Below are 18,111 nucleotides of genomic sequence, written 5' to 3'. Positions count from 1 at the left end.
GTCACATTGAATGAGCCTCCACAGGCCTACATTTAGTTTGGTTCCAGGTCACATTGAATGAGCCTCCACACGGCCTACATTTAGTTTGGTTCCAGGTCACATTGAATGAGCCTCCACAGGGCCTACATTTAGTTTGGTTCCAGGTCACATTGAATGAGCCTCCACACGGCCTACATTTAGTTTGGTTCCAGGTCACAATGAATGAGCCTCCACACGGCCTACATTTAGTTTGGTTCCAGGTCACATTGAATGAGCCTCCACACGGCCTACATTTAGTTTGGTTCCAGGTCACATTGAATGAGCCTCCACACGGCCTACATTTAGTTTGGTTCCAGGTCACATTGAATGAGCCTCCACACGGCCTACATTTAGTTTGGTTCCAGGTCACATTGAATGAGCCTCCACACGGCCTCTAATCCTCTAACTTCTCCCCAGATTGAAACTGTGGCGCCTCTATTTGTCAGTTAGGTGACTTATTCACAATCACTGCTGAAGTGCTAGGGTGCGTCAAATGGCATCCTGTTCCTTTTGGGCTCCGGTCAAAAGTAGTGCACTATATAGGGAGTAGGGTACCATTTGGGAAGCCGACCCTGGAGTTTTATTTATGTATTTTAAGTACACACGAACCCAGATGGATGGACGGCGATGGCTGCTCCCCTGACGCTGTCATTCTCCATCAACAACCTGCACCATCACAGCCAAGGCCGTGCCGCCGTGCCGTCACAGGTGTAATACACACCGCCAAGCCTTATGATCTAACGGTCACAGGATAGGCAGCAGATCAACAGCATCTAGAAGATGGTTTTGAGAGACCCTCTTTGTCATCGGATGTCTTCGGAGAGAGTAGCACGGGGCAGGTTTCGTAGGCCTAATGCAGACGGGACCACATTTTGAATCCCAATACATATTCTGTGTTCCATACATTTCCAAGCCTCGTACAACCATCCTGATCTGGCGAGCTTGCTCTCTGTTTCTACAAGTGAAAGGAAACGACGAGCGCAGCGGTCAGGACGGTTGATCAGGCCAGAAGTTTCCTGCCTTTGGTGTTATCCACATCAGTTCACATAGCACGCATCTGGTGCTATACATCCCTGGTGCTGCAGCATGGCTGTGCTTGCTAATGCTAACCTTGATGCTAACACGTTGATAGCGGTCAGCAGCTAACTCTACTGGAGACCCTTTCAGATCAACATACTGTCCACTAAATGTCACTGTCTCTCATCAGGACAACATGGCTTCATCCCAAATGGCACCCTATTCCCTATATAGTGCACTACTTATGACCAGAGCCCTAAAGTAGTGACCTATAAAGGGAACAGGGTGCCATTTGGGATGCAGACTATTTCACACCCAGTGAAATCCTACTGTCTGTCCACTAATGTCACTGTCTCCACGTTGTGCCTTTCGTTCAGGGATTGAGCCACTGCTGTCTGCAGATAGGCTGGAGCTAGGAGCTAAAGTGCCCTAAAACAACTTCCATTTATGCACTTAAACAATCCATGAATCAAATAATATCAATAACGACGTGTGGAAAATGACCCAATTGTAAACATCACATTCAGCATTGATTCAACATTCAAACCCATTCAGAATTGAGTCAATATTACCTCCCTATGTTTGGTTAAATGCAAATGTACCATATGTACTAACACAACATAATGTATATTTAAGATGTGTGCAAAATTGCAAATGACCTCAATCCGACCCAGCAGGTGATGATTAAACCCCATTTGGCTGCTCTGACAAGGGAAAGACAGCGTTGACCCTGGCAGCATCTGAATGAGATATTGGCTTCTGCATGTATTACCAGCCTGGGCTCATAGACTAGACGTAACATAGTAAATGTAAATCCAAGACACTCCAATTAGTATGATATGTTACCTTTGGTATGGTTACATAAGACAGAAGGTTACTTAAGGCAAAAACAAAAGGAGGGTGGGTGGTCGGGTGGAGGGGTGAGCATATAACAAAAACGCCTAGCAACCCAAAGGCTACGTATTCGAATCTCATCACAGACAACATTAGCATTTTAGCTAATTAGCAACTTTGCAACTACTTACTATTTTTTAGCTACTTTGCAACTACTTAGCATGTTAGCGAACCCTTCACCTAACCCTTAACCTTAATCATTTAACCTAACTCCTAGCCCTAACCTGAACCATAACCTTAACCTTAACCCTTTTAGCTAACCCTTCCACTAACCATAAGGTTATGAGTCAACCCTAAAGCTGCCTGCCCCGCAGGTTATGAGTCAACCCTAAAGCTGCCTGCCCTGCAGGTTATGAGTCAACCCTAAAGCTGCCTGCCCCGCGGGTTATGAGTCAACCCTAAAGCTGCCTGCCCCACGGGTTATGAGTCAACCCTAAAGCTGCCTGCCCCGCGGGTGATGAGTCAACCCTAAAGATGCCTGCCTCGCAGGTTATGAGTCAACCCTAAAGCTGCCTGCCCCGCGGGTTATGAGTCAACCCTAAAGCTGCCTGCCCCACGGGTTATGAGTCAACCCTAAAGCTGCCTGCTCCGCGGGTTATGAGTCAACCCTAAAGCTGCCTGCCCCTCGGGTTATGAGTCACCCGCACATCACTACTAACCACATTTTTTATTTTTATAAAATGTCATAAAGGGATTAGGATGCATATGTAACAGAAGTGGTTTGGTGAACCCTGCTCGCGTGAAAAGTAACACTTTCCCAAGACCTGAAGACTTGCGTCACACAGGGCCTTAGCTCAGTGGGCTAACACAGTCTAGTGGCATGCAGGAGTACCAGCAGTCCTCTGTGGTAAACGAGTTCACTGTGGGATGAAAGAGAAGAGAGAGAAGGGGATGGAAGGAATGTTGGGCCGAGGGGGAGGAGGGAGGAGAGGAAGGAGGAGAGGAGAAGGACTTGTCTTTGATCACTGGGCCATGGGAGCAGCACCCGCTGGCCACCGAACACAGACCCTGCTCCACAGCTCCTGAGGAACGCAGTTCAAATTCCTCTTTTGCTAACTCCCCGTCTGTATCCCAATTGGCACCCTATTCCCTATATAGTGCCCTACCTTTGACCAGAACCCTGGTAAAAAACCCTATGGGCTCTGGTGAAATGTAGTGCACTATATAGGGAATAGGGTGCCATTTGGGATGCATGCACCTCCTGTCTCTGCAAAATCACTTCTAGTCTTTCCAACCTCTTTCAGACCACAGCAGCTGTGAAAACAGTTCAGGCCAGGGGGACAAGCCTCAAGACCAGAAGCACAAGCATAAGACGTATAAGCACATGACTCAACCTGATAAATGAAGTAGTCAGCCATCTCATGAAAACAACATGAGTGTTGGTAATATCACCCTGCGGTTGATGTATAGGACAGCATAAATATGCCATTCATAGTGTGATGGTGGAGCTAGCAGTAACCTTCACCTTTGCAGAACGCTGCCAACCAATTCAACCGTAGTGTATGCTGCTCTGCTGTGACATGGTTCATCCTGTCTTCATGCAGAGTTCCTCAAGGCCAATCAGAATAGTGAGATTAGGGGTCAGAGGTTGTGCTGAAAGGAACAACAGTGTTTTAGTGCCCTGCAACTGAGAAGCAAAACATTGTGTAGCAGATTGGGATCTGTGAAACTACTCCTCAGCCTGAAGTGTCTCCAGTAGCTAGCTTTTCAGTGGTGACTGGGTAAGGCGCTTCAGGGGGCTGGTCATTCACGTTTGTTTGTGAGGCAGGAGGTCCTAGGTTTGAGCCTCAGTATGAGCTGAAATCAGAAGGTGGCGGTACTTGCTAAGCAAGCAGTGTGACAAACTGGCACAGTTTTGTCTGTAAACTGTAGTTGCATAAAGAATATATGAGAATGTAGGCCTAGACTCTAAATTCTATCATCATGTGAATGAATGAAAATGAGTTATATATATATATATGTATATTTAACCTTTATTTAACTAGGCAAGTCAGTTAAGAACACATTTATATTTACAATGACGGCCTACACCGGCCAAACCGGGACGACGCTGGGCCAATTGTGCGCCGCCCTATGGGACTCTCAATCAGGCCGGTTGTGATACAGCCTGGAATCAAACCAGGTGGTCTGTAGTGACGCCTCAAGCACTGAGATGCAGTGCCTTAGACCGCTGCGCCACTCGGGAGCCCATACATGTGTGTTTGTTAGACAGGTCAAACCAAAATGTGCTGTAAAATGAGATATATGGAAAATAACAGCAATGCAATAGAGAAACCCTGCATCTCTGCAAAAACGGCACCATTAGGTTGCTATACCGCTCCTGGTGCTCGTGTTCTATCAGTGGCGAGTCTCTAGTTGTGAATGGATGCGGAAGCCCCGCCTGTTTCGGATATGACGCGAACCAATCAAAAAGCCCAGTGCATTATGGAAGAACGTCACATCATCAGCCGTGGGATTGGAGTGCCTCTGTGTGATGTTCAGAACAACTAGCGAAACATTTTAAAATTGGCTTCCAAAACAAAGGAATTTACGGATATGTTTCTTTAATGTTCCTGAATGTCTAACAATAATTTCCGACGCTTCAAGAGACGGAGTTTTCTTTCCTTGGACTGGGAGAGTAAATCAGAGAGAGGGTTGTGAATGCACCTAAGTCGAATTGCTTTCAACTATTTATTGAACTGCAGAACTTCATATGGACCAGAAGGCTAGATAGCTGGCTTGGTACCCTCCAACATTCAGTTATATCGTTCGTTCAGACCATGGAGTAGTCCAACATGGAACGGTCTAATGTGAGTCCTAAATCTCTGGATGTTTGGGCAAGCTAGCCAAGTTGGCTACATTCTTGTCGCCCTGTGTAGCTAGCTAGGCTAGTCAATTGTGGTTGTGAAACGTTACTACTATAACGTTAGGTTACAAGGCAAGAACAAGAAGACTCTGGCTTTCAATGTAAGTGAAAAGGCCTGTTTCCTTTTCATATGGCAGAAGATGGAACACTGAAGATGAATCCGCTAATAGCCTAAAGAAATGTAAGGTCAGGGTGCCTCTTCAATCCCTAATTTACCAGGGAGGTAGCCTACTCTTCAGTGTTGGAAGATAGCCACTGCTAGCCATAACTATTGACAAGGGGAGAAGTAAATGATCGTTATAAATCGCCCACATGCGCTGGATCAATCGTCGGCTTGGGGAAAGGAATCAGAAGGTGGTGAGCACTAAACACTTTCAGGCTGGAGGAAGATGGCGCAGCCCTTCAACTGGAAGTAGTGGTGAGAGGAGCGAAACTTCATCGGGGCGCGTTGGATTTACTAAACATCTCGACCCTGATCGAAGGACACATGCAGGCCAAAAAACGGTACTTAATTCTGTTCTCCGCCGGCGCGTGTCTCATTCTGTTGTTGTACTTCGGAGGGGTGCAAGCCCCGCTATTCAGAAGCAACAACCGGCGTGATGACCGCAGCCTCCGTGGATACCACGGGAGCCCCCAGTGGCCCCACTTCTCGGGACCCCTGCAGCCGTTCAGCCCCTGGGACCAAATGGAGACCGAGGAGTACAACGTTCACATATCGCCACGGCAGAAGAGGGATGTTATTTCGGAAGTTTATAATGGGAAACGTTGCAGGATGGACTCCTGCTTTGATTTTTCCTTGTGCAAAACCAACCAATTTAAAGTTTACATTTACCCGCAGCATAAAGGAGAGAAGATGTCAGAGAGTTATCAGAATATCTTATCCTCCATTGAGGCTTCCAGGTTCTATACGTCTGACCCGGGACAGGCTTGTCTGTTCGTCCTGAGTTTGGACACTCTAGACAGGGACACGCTGTCTCCACAGTATGTTCACAACCTCAGAACTAAAGTCCAGAACTTGCATCTGTGGAATAACGGAAAGAACCACCTCGTCTTCAACCTCTACTCTGGGACATGGCCCGACTACACGGAAGATCCTGGCTTCGACTTTGGACGGGCAATGCTGGCCAAGGCAAGCATCAGCACCGAGAACTTCAGACCGAATTTTGACGTCTCCATCCCTCTTTTCGGGAAAGAGCACCCCAGGACTGGAGGGGAGAGGGGCTATTTAAAATACAACGCTATCCCACCTTACAGGAAGTACATGCTTGTGTTCAAGGGGAAACGATACCTCACTGGAATCGGATCAGATACGAGGAATGCATTACATCATGTCCATAACTCTGAGGACATGGTGCTGCTCACCACATGTAAACACGGGAAAGACTGGCAGAAGCACCAGGATGCCCGCTGTGACCGTGACAATGCTGAGTATGACAAGTAAGTACATTACTATTGTCATGTCCTGTATCTAGATGTCTGTCACTTGATTTTTCAGGTACAGGTGTGAGGGTGGCAGTGTGACATCACTCACTGGCATTGGTGTATGGCTGGCGTGGTACACTTCAATGGATCAGTTTTGCCTGGACTTGTTAGGACACAAGGGGACTTATTAATTCAGTTGATATTGACACAACCCTCACTAATAGAATTGAATAGCAGTGATACTCTCCAGCTTGTTTATAGCAGTGATACTCTCCAGCTTGTTTCAGGTCATATTGACAATGAAAATGACAAGAACAGTGTTGAACCAGATGGGTCTAATCTCCAGTCAACATCTAGAATCTCCACCTCTGTCTGATGGTGCTGCAAATTTCAGTCACAGTTTGTCTTAAAACTGCATTGTTGGTTAAGGGCTTGTCAGGAAGCATTTCACTGGAAGGTCAACACCTGTTGTATTCGGCGCATGTGGCAAATAACATTTGATTTGATTTGAGTCTAGTGTCAGTCAGTCAGTCACAGTCAGTCACAGACAGACAGTCAGTCAGTCAGGCACAGTCAGTCAGTCAGGCACAGTCAGTCAGTCAGGCACAGTCAGTCAGTCAGGCACAGTCAGTCAGTCAGTCAGTCAGGCACAGTCAGTCAGTCAGTCAGGCACAGTCAGTCAGTCAGGCACAGTCAGTCAGTCAGTCACAGTCAGTCAGTCAGTCAGGCACAGTCAGTCAGTCAGGCACAGTCAGTCAGTCAGTCACAGTCAGTCAGTCAGTCAGGCACAGTCAGTCAGTCAGTCAGGCACAGTCAGTCAGTCAGGCTCAGTCAGTCAGTCAGGCAGTCAGGCACAGTCAGTCAGTCAGGCTCAGTCAGTCAGTCAGGCACAGTCAGTCAGTCAGTCAGTCAGGCACAGTCAGTCAGTCAGGCTCAGTCAGTCAGTCAGGCAGTCAGGCACAGTCAGTCAGTCAGGCTCAGTCAGTCAGTCAGGCACAGTCAGTCAGTCAGTCAGGCACAGTCAGTCAGTCAGGCTCAGTCAGTCAGTCACAGTCAGTCAGTCACAGTCAGTCAGTCAGTCAGTCAGTCAGTCAGGCACAGTCAGACAGTCAGTCAGTCAGGCACAGTCAGTCAGTCAGTCAGGCACAGTCAGTCAGTCAGTCAGTCAGACAGTCAGTCAGTCAGGCACAGTCAGTCAGTCAGTCAGTCAGGCACAGTCAGTCAGTCAGTCAGTCACAGTCAGACAGTCAGTCAGGCACAGTCAGTCAGTCAGGCACAGTCAGACAGTCAGTCAGTCAGGCACAGTCAGTCAGTCAGGCACAGTCAGTCAGTCAGTCAGGCACAGTCAGTCAGTCAGGCACAGTCAGGCACAGTCAGACAGTCAGTCAGTCAGGCACAGTCAGTCAGTCAGGCACAGTCAGTCAGTCAGGCACAGACAGTCAGTCAGTCAGGCACAGTCAGTCAGTCAGTCAGGCACAGTCAGTCAGTCAGGCACAGACAGTCAGTCAGTCAGGCACAGTCAGTCAGTCAGTCAGGCACAGTCAGTCAGTCAGGCACAGACAGTCCAGTATCAGTCAGTCAGTCACAGAGCTACTGCATATTGTTCCTGCTGCTCCGAGGTCAAACCCTTCTGAATAGCCATGTTCAGGAAGCCCAGGTCCCTTCCCTGGCATTTAAACAGGCTAAATGTGCTGAATAAACTGTTTAGTCAGTGGGCTCCCTGTCCTCCAGACCCTGCAGTACTGTTGTTACTGGTGACTGTCGGCTCAGCTGCCACACATTCATCAGGGCACAATGTTTTGAAACCTCAACTTTAAAACAAAACAAGCTTTATTGGACGAGGTCCTGTTAGTGCCTCCCCTGTTTGAGTCTGTTTTCGTTGCGTTAGATGCCTAATGAGCACAGCCCTGCCCTGTGTGTTGGACTGTGGCTCATTGATGGATTAGTGGGGTAGTCTGGGTACAATGTCCTGGTGACAGCAGGGAAAGCCTCTCTCCCACTGTTGACCCAGTCATTTCCCAGCAGCAGGCCCCACTCTGTGAGTTCGTCCCAAATGGCTCCCTACTCCCTATTTAGTACACTACTTTTGACCAGGGCTCATAGGTCTCTGGCCAAAAGTAGTGCACTATATAGGGTGCTATTTGGGATGCAGACCATGGCCCCTGGAATGCCTCCCACGTCCTGTTTAAACTTTCTGACTCTGGTGGCGCTGTGTGTCGGTGGGTGGGGTAGGGTGGCTTAGAGCTCTCCTACTCCAGCCCGACGGGCTCCGACATTATACATCGGGTTAGGGCCAGGCAGGGCCTGTTATTTTTTTAAATCAATAACTAGGGTACGGGCAGGGCTCGGGTATCACTAAATTGATCACTAACATTTTGAAGCTGAGCCATTTGCTCGTGCTCTGCTGTGCAGTACAGCCATATCTGACTAAGATCATAACATGGTGTCAGAAGCGCTTCAACCTCAACTTCAAATATAAGACGAGAGATTATCTAGCAGAAAATAATAATGTTCCTTGAGTTTTGTCAGAGTTTTTAAAGTGACAAAGTAACTAACAGCTGACTGCTCTCATGTCTCTTCGTTGAGCAGAGCAGCACAAGCGGATATGTTGCTATGGATACTCAGACTCAGAGTGCCGTGAGCAGAGTGCATGCAGAGCGAGCTGCGCGCAGGGAGGAAGTGACCGACCGAGAGAAGCAGCTAATGGATTAACTAATGAAGGAAGTTATTTCGGACAGGGCCTTAAATTTGGCAGAAGCAATCGGGCCTGGTTAGTGTAGGGCCTGGGTAGGGTTCAGGCTTAAAATTCATGCAGGGCTCTAGTCTGTCTGGGTGCCTGTTTGTGTGTGGCTGGGTGCCTGTTTGTGTGTGGCTGGATGGGTGTGTGACCCCACTATCAACCCTGCCTTCACAGGAAGGAACGTTGTCTGCCCTTTGTTGTGGATCAGCTGAGGACCTACTATGCTTTCTGTCCACACAGATTAGCCGACAACAAGGAGATCTACCCTGTAGGCACCAACCCATATATATCACAATGAGGAAATCTACCCTGTAGACACCGACCCATATATGTCACAACAAGGAAATCTACCCTGTAGACACCGACCCATATATATCACAACAAGGAAATCTACCCTGTATAGACCGTCCCATATATATCACAACAAGGAAATTTACCCTGTAGAGACCAACCCATATATATCACAACAAGGACATTTACCCTGTAGAGACCGACCCATATATATCACAACAAGGAGATCTACCCTGTAGGCACATTAAGAATGTGAAATGTCAGAATAATAGTAGAGAGAATGATTTATTTAAGCTTGTATTTATTTTATCACATTCCCAGTGGGTCAGAAGTTTACATACACTCAATTAGTATTTGGTAGCATTGCCTTTAAATTGTTTAACTTGGGTCAAACGTTTCGGGTAGCCTTCCACAAGCTTTCCACAATAAGTTGGTGAATTTTGGCCCATTCCTCCTGACAGAGCTGGTGTAACTGAGTCAGGTTTGTAGGCCTCCTTGCTCCCACACGCTTTTTCAGTTCTGCCCACACATTTTCTATAGGATTGAGGTCAGGGCTTTGTGATGGCCACTCCAATACCTTGACTTTGTTGTCCTTAAGCCATTTTGCCACAACTTTGGAAGTATGCTTGGGGTCATTGTACATTTGGAAGACCCATTTGCAACCAAGCTTTAACTTCCTGACTGATGTCTTGAGATGTTGCTTCAATATATCCACATAATTTTCCTTCCTTATGATGCCATCTATTTTGTGAAGTGCACCATTCCCTCCTGCAGCAAAGCACCCCCACAGCATGATGCTGCCACCCCCGTGCTTCACGGTTGGGATGGTGTTCTTCGGCTTGTAAGTACCCCCTTTTTCCTCCAAACATAACTATGGTCATTATGGCCAAACAGTTCTATTTTTGTTTCATCAGACCAGAGGACATTTCCCCAAATAGTACGATCTTTGTCCCCATGTGCAGTTGCAAACCGTAGTCTGGCTTTTTTATGGCGGTTTTGGAGCAGTGCCTTCTTCCTTGCTGAGCGGCCTTTCAGGTTATGTCGATATAGGACTTGTTTTACTGTGGATATAGAAAAAGTCCAGTGTCTGTGTTCTTTTGCCCATCTTAATCTTTTATTTTTATTGGCCAGTCTGAGATGGCTTTTTCTTTGCAACTCTGCCTAGAAGGTCAGCATCCCGGAGTCGCCTCTTCACTGTTGACATTGAGACTGGTGTTTTGCGGGTACTATTTAATGAAGCTGCCAGTTGAGGACCTGTGAGGCGTCTGTTTCTCAAACTAGACACTCTAATGTATTTGTCCTCTTGCTCAGTTGTGCACCGGGGCCTCCCACTCCTCTTTCTATTCTGGTTAGAGCCAGTCTGCGCTGTTCTGTGAAGGGAGTAGTACACAGCGTTTTACGAGATCTTCAGTTTCTTGGCAATTTCTCGCATGGAATAGCCTTCATTTCTCAGAAAAAGAATAGACTGACGAGTTTCAGAAGAAAGTTATTTGTTTCTGGTCATTTTGAGCTTGTAATCGACCCACAATTGCTGATGCTCCAGATACTCAACTAGTCTCAAGAAGGCCAGTTTTTTTGCTTCTTTAATCAGCACAACAGTTTTCAGCTGTGCTAACATAATTGCAAAAGGGTTTTCTTTCGAAAACAAGGACATTTCTAAGTGACCCCAAACTTTTGAACGGTAGTGTACATATACATACACACACATACATAAACATACATTTATATACATATCCTTTTTAAATATATATTTCCCTTTATTACTTTCCAACCCCACCACCCCTTCCCTAATTGGAGTAAACTAGTGAACAACAATGCTTAGGCCTCTACTTCCAGTTTATACATACTATATACATTTTATGGACACAGTCAATTTTACAATAATTCTATTTTGTTTGTTTTTACTCCTGAACTTCCTCTACCCTCAACCTCTCCAATCATTTTCATGATGTCCATCCGGTTTGCTTCAATATACCATATATTTTTAACTGTGCTCTTTCACAAAAGCTCTTAACCTAAAACCTATATACTTATTATGGACACAGTATGCTTTACATTAGCTATCTTGTTGTTATTAGTTGATGTTATTAGTCCCATCCTTCAGCTCCATTCAACACCTCCCATCTATCTCTTAACACCATCCATATTGCATTTATATTTGCCATATATTTTTCAGCTGTACAGTGTTCACAAAAGTTCTGAACCCTTCTATTCTCATTGTTTCTACAGATTGTAAATTTAAAATAAACATCTTTGCTAAAACCATTGATCAATTGACTATGACTTTTCAGATCACCCAGTAGTGCTATCTGCAGGGTTAGCTCCAGGTAAATATTGCAATCCTTCAGCCATTCCTGGACCTGTGTCCAAAAACAAGCTGCAAATGGACAGTACCAAAACAAATGATCTGCAGCTCAACTTTACTTTGGCTGTGCAACGAGTCACCACCAGAACCCGTCTGTTTAGTTTGAGCCCCAACAGTTCCCTAAACTTAGTTGGCTGCATCTCAATACTCTAAAAATGGCTCCTTTACCTCCTTTTCAACTTGGGCTGCAGCTCAGCTTTATCCTGGCAGTGAGTCGCCATCACAACCCTATGGTCGGGTGTGAGCTCCAAATGATAGGCTAAAAAGAGAATCTGCACACTGCAATCTATGCTCTCCTGTGTCTCTATCGGTGACAATATTTCAACCACTTAGGCCTAGGTCTTCATCAAGTCTCCTTGGGTTGAGCCCCAACAGTTTCCTAAATCCAGAATTGTGTCTCATTCTCAATTGTCCAAAAAGAAGCTGCTTCCACTTTCTATTTCTTACTTCATCTGCATTGAGGTGACAGAGTTGGTCAGGTGACAGAGTTGGTCAGGTGACAGAGTTGGTCAGGTGACAGAGTTGGTCAGGTGACAGAGTTGGTCAGGTGACAGAGTTGGTCAGGTGACAGAGTTGGTCAGGTGACAGAGTTGGTCAGGTGACAGAGTTGGTCAGGTGACAGAGTTGGTCAGGTGACAGAGTTGGTCAGGTGACAGAGTTGGTCAGGTGACAGAGTTGGTGACAGAGTTGGGCAGGTGACAGCAAATCGATCAGTAGGCATCTACCTGTCATCTGTGTCCAGGGCAGCTAAGATGCATCTGCATATGCATATGACTATTGTCCGAGAGAGATTTACACGGTTATCAAAACGTCCCGTCAGGGTAAGCCTACACGAAACACAGCCCTTATTTTTAGTGTTTCTAAAATCCGCTATGGGAAATATTAATGGTGGAAAAAACGATCGGAACCATTTCCCTGTTTGACCGCTAGGTTTTATGGGTATTATGACACCTCCACTGTGGGGCTCTATACCTCCACTACCCTGCTGAAGTGAAGTCATCTTAGCCAGAGGCTCTCCATTGGGATAAATGCAGAGCTTGTTGTACAGATGCTAAATGACTTCATGTGAAATGCTGCTAGCGCTCACGTTGAAGAATTTATTAGAGTTTTCTTTGTTTTCCACTCTGGAATCTTTATCCGACGCTGTATACATTTATTTATAGATGTACCATTTCTGTATCCATACTATCGGTACAATATGTTATTTTGGCTCTGGGGAGTTGTAAGCGTATGTGATGCAACTGGGCTTTGGTTTATACATGCCTGGACATATTACCTGTCTAATCACTTCAAAGTTCTTCCAATCCTCTGTAAGATGTTGTTTCTCAATGGGAATCCTTAAAGCTGGCTCAGGCTAGCGTGCCCAAACCGTTAGCTCTGTATGGACACACACAGTGGACCTGGAAAGTACTTCATGGATTAAAGGTTTTCTTTTTTGCACTGATACCACCTCTTCGCCAGAATGACTATTGTAGGCTTACATATGTTCAGTATAGCTAGGCCCAAATCTGATATCTTGCCAACTCCTATGTCATTGTCACGCCAAACAATGATTGACAGGGAGTTGACGAGAGAGCAGCACAGATCTCGGACTCAGGCTATGTTCAGCAGTCCAACTACTGTAATTGCCAAGAATATCAACAGATTCAGGTTAATGTTCACCCTGCAATGAAGAGGCCTCCATAACAGAGAAATGGTTGGTCAGAAAAGAGTTCTATGACTGAATATACCAGTAGCCTACAACCTTGGAGTGACTCTCAGGAGATAACCTTTACGATAATATAAACCTGTTTATTATTCCCATGTGGTGTGGCCCATGCAGCGTCAATGCATTTCATACCGAATGTCAACAGAACATACATTCACATTTGTGTTCAAACATTTGCTCAGACGTCCTTTGCAAAGAAACACAGATTCAGAGGGACCATTATGAGGCAGACCTGTTTTGCATCCCAAATGGCACCCTATTCCCTATATAGTGCACTATTTACCCTGGTCAAAAGTAGTGCACTATAACGGGACTAGGGTGCCATTTGGGACACAGTCATGGTTTGCTAGCTAGAGACTGGGTCAGACGGAGAGAGACTGCGCAGTCTGGTTTGACTAGGTGGAAGTCATGTTTCTCCCTCACTGTGGTGGCCAGCTTTCCTCTCTCTGACAATAAGGAAGTTATTGCCAGCCTGCATGGGTTCAGCCTCTGATAGTAATGACCATGTTAGAACTTTGTAATAACCATTGAATAAGTCATTATTGTTATTATTATTATTATTATTATGATTAGGCTTATACATCCTGATGCGTACCTGAATGATAGGTTGGTCCACTCGTCTCTTGTACTTTTTTGACTTGTGTATATGTTTAATTTCTTCTGAGATTGAAGTAGCCTATTGAGCAATACTGAGAGAGATTCAGAATATTGATATACTTAATATGGAAACAATAGTCTGAAGTGAATGTACTTCATTCCCTTAATATAGAAACAGTCTGAAGTGAAGGTACTGGATTCCCTTAATATAGAAACAGTCTGATGTGAAGGTACTTCATTCCCTTAATATAGAAACCATAGTCTGAAGTGAAGGTACTGCATTCCCTTAATATAGAAACCATAGTCTGAAGTGAAGGTACTTCATTCCCTTAATATAGAAACCATAGTCTGAAGTGAAGGTTCTTCATTCCCTTAATATAGAAACAGCCTGAAGTGAAGGTACTTCATTCCCTTAATATAGAAACAGTCTGAAGTGAAGGTACTTCATTCCCTTAATATAGAAACAGTCTGAAGTGAAGGTACTTCATTCCCTTAATATAGAAACAGTCTGAAGTGAAGGTACTTCATTCCCTTAATATAGAAACAGTCTGAAGTGAAGGTACTTCATTCCCTTAATATAGAAACAGTCTGAAGTGAAGGTACTTCATTCCCTTAATATAGAAACCATAGTCTGAAGTGAAGGTACTGCATTCCCTTAATATAGAAACCATAGTCTGAAGTGAAGGTACTTCATTCCCTTAATATAGAAACCATAGTCTGAAGTGAAGGTTCTTCATTCCCTTAATATAGAAACAGCCTGAAGTGAAGGTACTTCATTCCCTTAATATAGAAACAGTCTGAAGTGAAGGTACTTCATTCCCTTAATATAGAAACAGTCTGAAGTGAAGGTACTTCATTCCCTTAATATAGAAACAGTCTGAAGTGAAGGTACTTCATTCCCTTAATATAGAAACAGTCTGAAGTGAAGGTACTTCATTCCCTTAATATAGAAACAGTCTGAAGTGAAGGTACTTCATTCCCTTAATATAGAAACAGTCTGAAGTGAAGGTACTTCATTCCCAGGAGGCTGTATGTGGTAATGAGAACTGTGGACTGACAGACTAGTCTAGCTGCCTAGAGGGCTATAGCGAGTGACACACACACACACACACACAGACACAACACACACACACAACATATACACAACACACACACACAACATATACACAACACAACACAACAGACACACACACAACACACAACACACAAACACGCATGACATTCCTCTGGGAAAGTGATGAGCATTGCATACACGATGCAGGGGATAGGTGCCATTTGGGACGCAAAACTGCCCAGTCTAAAAAGCATCCAATAGAGGGGATAGGGCTGTAGATACTGTATCTGGAACAGAACAGAGCACCTGTATCAATCATCCAATAGAGGGGATAGGGCTGTAGATACTGTATCTGGAACAGAACAGAGCACCTGTATCAATCATCCAATAGAGGGGATAGGGCTGTAGATACTGTATCTGGAACAGAACAGAGCACCTGTATCAATCATCCAATAGAGGGGATAGGGCTGTAGATACTGTATCTGGAACAGAACAGAGCACCTGTATCAATGAAATTACGATAGACATGAGCAACAAATGAGTTCTCTGGGGACGTTTGCTGTCTACAATTCAACTGTCTGAGCGCTCTCCTTTCATCTCTCTGGACACAGTCTCTCTCCTCACACAGAGACTGATGTTAGGCCACACGGACGGACGGACGGACGGACGGACGGAGAACCCTGACATTCCTCTGGGGAATGATGAGCATTGCATATATCCACCATATATTGAGTTTCACGTCTACATTTTCAAACAGCCTGACAGTGGGCTGGCTGGGGTTAAGCTAGGAATTGGTGGAAAGTTAGGTCAGATAAATTATCCTCTTTCTGACATTTATCTGATGCAGAAGATACTTGAACAAGAAAAAAACGGTTTGGTACTAGGATTTTTTTGTTTCGGTACTTCTGTCCATTACAGGCGAGATACTGGTAGCTTGCAGCTTTGTAGGCTAATTTCACTTGTTAACTTACAGTTGAAGCTAAAATAAATTCACTACCCAGTATCTTGTTTGGGATAATATGCAAACCATAATCCATAATATTGCTGATTTTTAAAGCTGATTCTCACAAAAAAAAGCATCCCATTGGTTCCGAACTAGCTAGCTGGCACCCAGTGTCCTTTGCTAATGCCTGCCGAACACCTGCCCTCACTGTCGTTAACAGAACTGTGGGAAAACGGTGCCCGACAGGTGGCGTCGAAGTACACTCTACTGGTGTGCTAGCTAGCTACATTTCCCGCCTGCTGTGTACCTTAGTCCTAGTTAGCTAGCTAGCACACGGTGTCCTTCGCTCCCACTTGCCGAACAACTGGCCTCGCCGTCGTTAACAGAACTACGGGAAAACAGTGCCTGACAGGTTGGGGTGGAGGACACCGTCTACTGGTGTCCTAGGTATCATTAGCCAGCTAGCTACCTATCCCGCCTGCTGTGTACTGGAGTCCTAGCTACTAGTGTAGTCACCCCTGCCTCTTCTGTGGGGTTTATCGGCGGTTGGCATCCACCGTTATGGCGCATTACTGCCACCTAATGTACTGGAGAGCTCCCGCCGGTGTACCGTAGTCCTAGCTGAAGAATGGACCTATAGAAGTATAAAGAGTGGTGCGGCACCGTTCTCTCTAGGGCCAGGACGATACCAGTATCGCAATATTTTTTACATGGCAAAAATGTCACCACGAAGTAGACCAAACTCTTTTGTCCTTTAAAAACCTGCTGTATGTAACAATTGTGTGCTATAGCTTGGAAAATAAACATGTGACTCTGGATGACAACATAATGATGTTTGTTTCCAACATTAGGGCTGTTTTTCTAAAGAAGTAAAATCCACTTTGTGTTTTGTTTCCTTGCCACGATACTAACGAGTATCGCAATACTGGGATTGTCCCAGCCGTAATTCTCCCTCACTTCTCTCCCAGTCAAGGTCATCTTTGCTCGAGCCTCGAACTGACTGTGTATGTATGTGAATGGTATTGAGTTTCGTGATACTAAACCTGGTATCGGTATCGATGTCAAAATGTTGGTGTCGTGACAACTAGCAACAAGATCCTATCAAGCCTGCTTTTCTCCCCGTCTGCCTGCTCCAATGCCCACAGTTACCTGTAGTTGCTCAGCGGTGGCATGTTGTTAGCACTAGCACTGCTCTGCTTGGAAGACAGAAACAATCCCTGCAGCTACCCCAACCCTGCCTGCCTTTCTATTGGTCTGTCTGCATTCATGCTTGCCTACCTTTCTTCCCATCTGTCTGCCTTTTTCCCCGTCTATCCCGTCTGTCTTTCTCCCCGTCTATCCCGTCTGCCTTTCTCCCCGTCTATCCCGTCTGCCTTTCTCCCCGTCTATCCCGTCTGCCTTTCTCCCTGTCTATCCCGTCTGCCTTTCTCCCCGTCTATCCCGTCTGCCTTTCTCCCCGTCTATCCCGTCTGCCTTTCTCCCCCGTCTATCCCGTCTGCCTTTCTCCCCCGTCTATCCCGCCTGCCTTTCTCCCCGTCTATCCCTCGTCTGCCTTTCTCCCCGTCTATCCCGTCTGCCTTTCTCCCCGTCTATCCCGTCTGCCTTTCTCCCCGTCTATCCCGTCTGCCTTTCTCCCTGTCTATCCCGTCTGCCTTTCTCCCCGTCTATCCCGTCTGCCTTTCTCCCCGTCTATCCCGTCTGCCTTTCTCCCCGTCTATCCCGTCTGCCTTTCTCCCCGTCTATCCCGTCTGCCTTTCTCCCCGTCTATCCCGTCTGCCTTTCTCCCCGTCTATCCCGTCTGCCTTTCTCCCTGTCTATCCCGTCTGCCTTTCTCCCCGTCTATCCCGTCTGCCTTTCTCCCTGTCCGCCCGTCTGCCCTTCTGCCAGCTCCACTGCCCACCATTGCCCAGCTCTATCCAGAGGGGGTTGGTTGGAGAGTGAACAGGTTGGCCTGCAGTAACACATCATCAGGGCTTAGTTTAGCCAATGCCCAGGATTAAACTTCTCCTCTATAAATACTTCTACCAGACTAACGTCATTCAATGGCCTCTCTCTCTCGTCTCTCTCTGTCTCTCTCTGTCCTCTCTGTCTCTGTCCTCTCTGTCTCTGTCCATCTCTGTCCATCTCTCTCTCTGTCCATCTCTCTCTGTCGATCTCTGTCTCTGTCCTCTCTGTCCTCGCTCTCTGTCCTCCCGCTCTCGTCTCTCTCGCCTCTCT

At 46.0% G+C, this 18,111-nt stretch overlaps 1 pseudogene; it reads left to right on the top strand.

Moving 5' to 3' along the window:
- The first annotated feature begins 4,384 nt into the window (after positions 1-4,384).
- LOC123481045 overlaps positions 4,385-18,111 on the top strand; it is a 101,002-nt pseudogene continuing 87,275 nt past the window's right edge.

Source organism: Coregonus clupeaformis, chromosome 17 (assembly GCF_020615455.1).
Source record: "Coregonus clupeaformis isolate EN_2021a chromosome 17, ASM2061545v1, whole genome shotgun sequence".
Lineage (NCBI taxonomy): Eukaryota > Metazoa > Chordata > Actinopteri > Salmoniformes > Salmonidae > Coregonus > Coregonus clupeaformis.
This window is presented reverse-complemented; position numbering and strand designations above follow the sequence as displayed.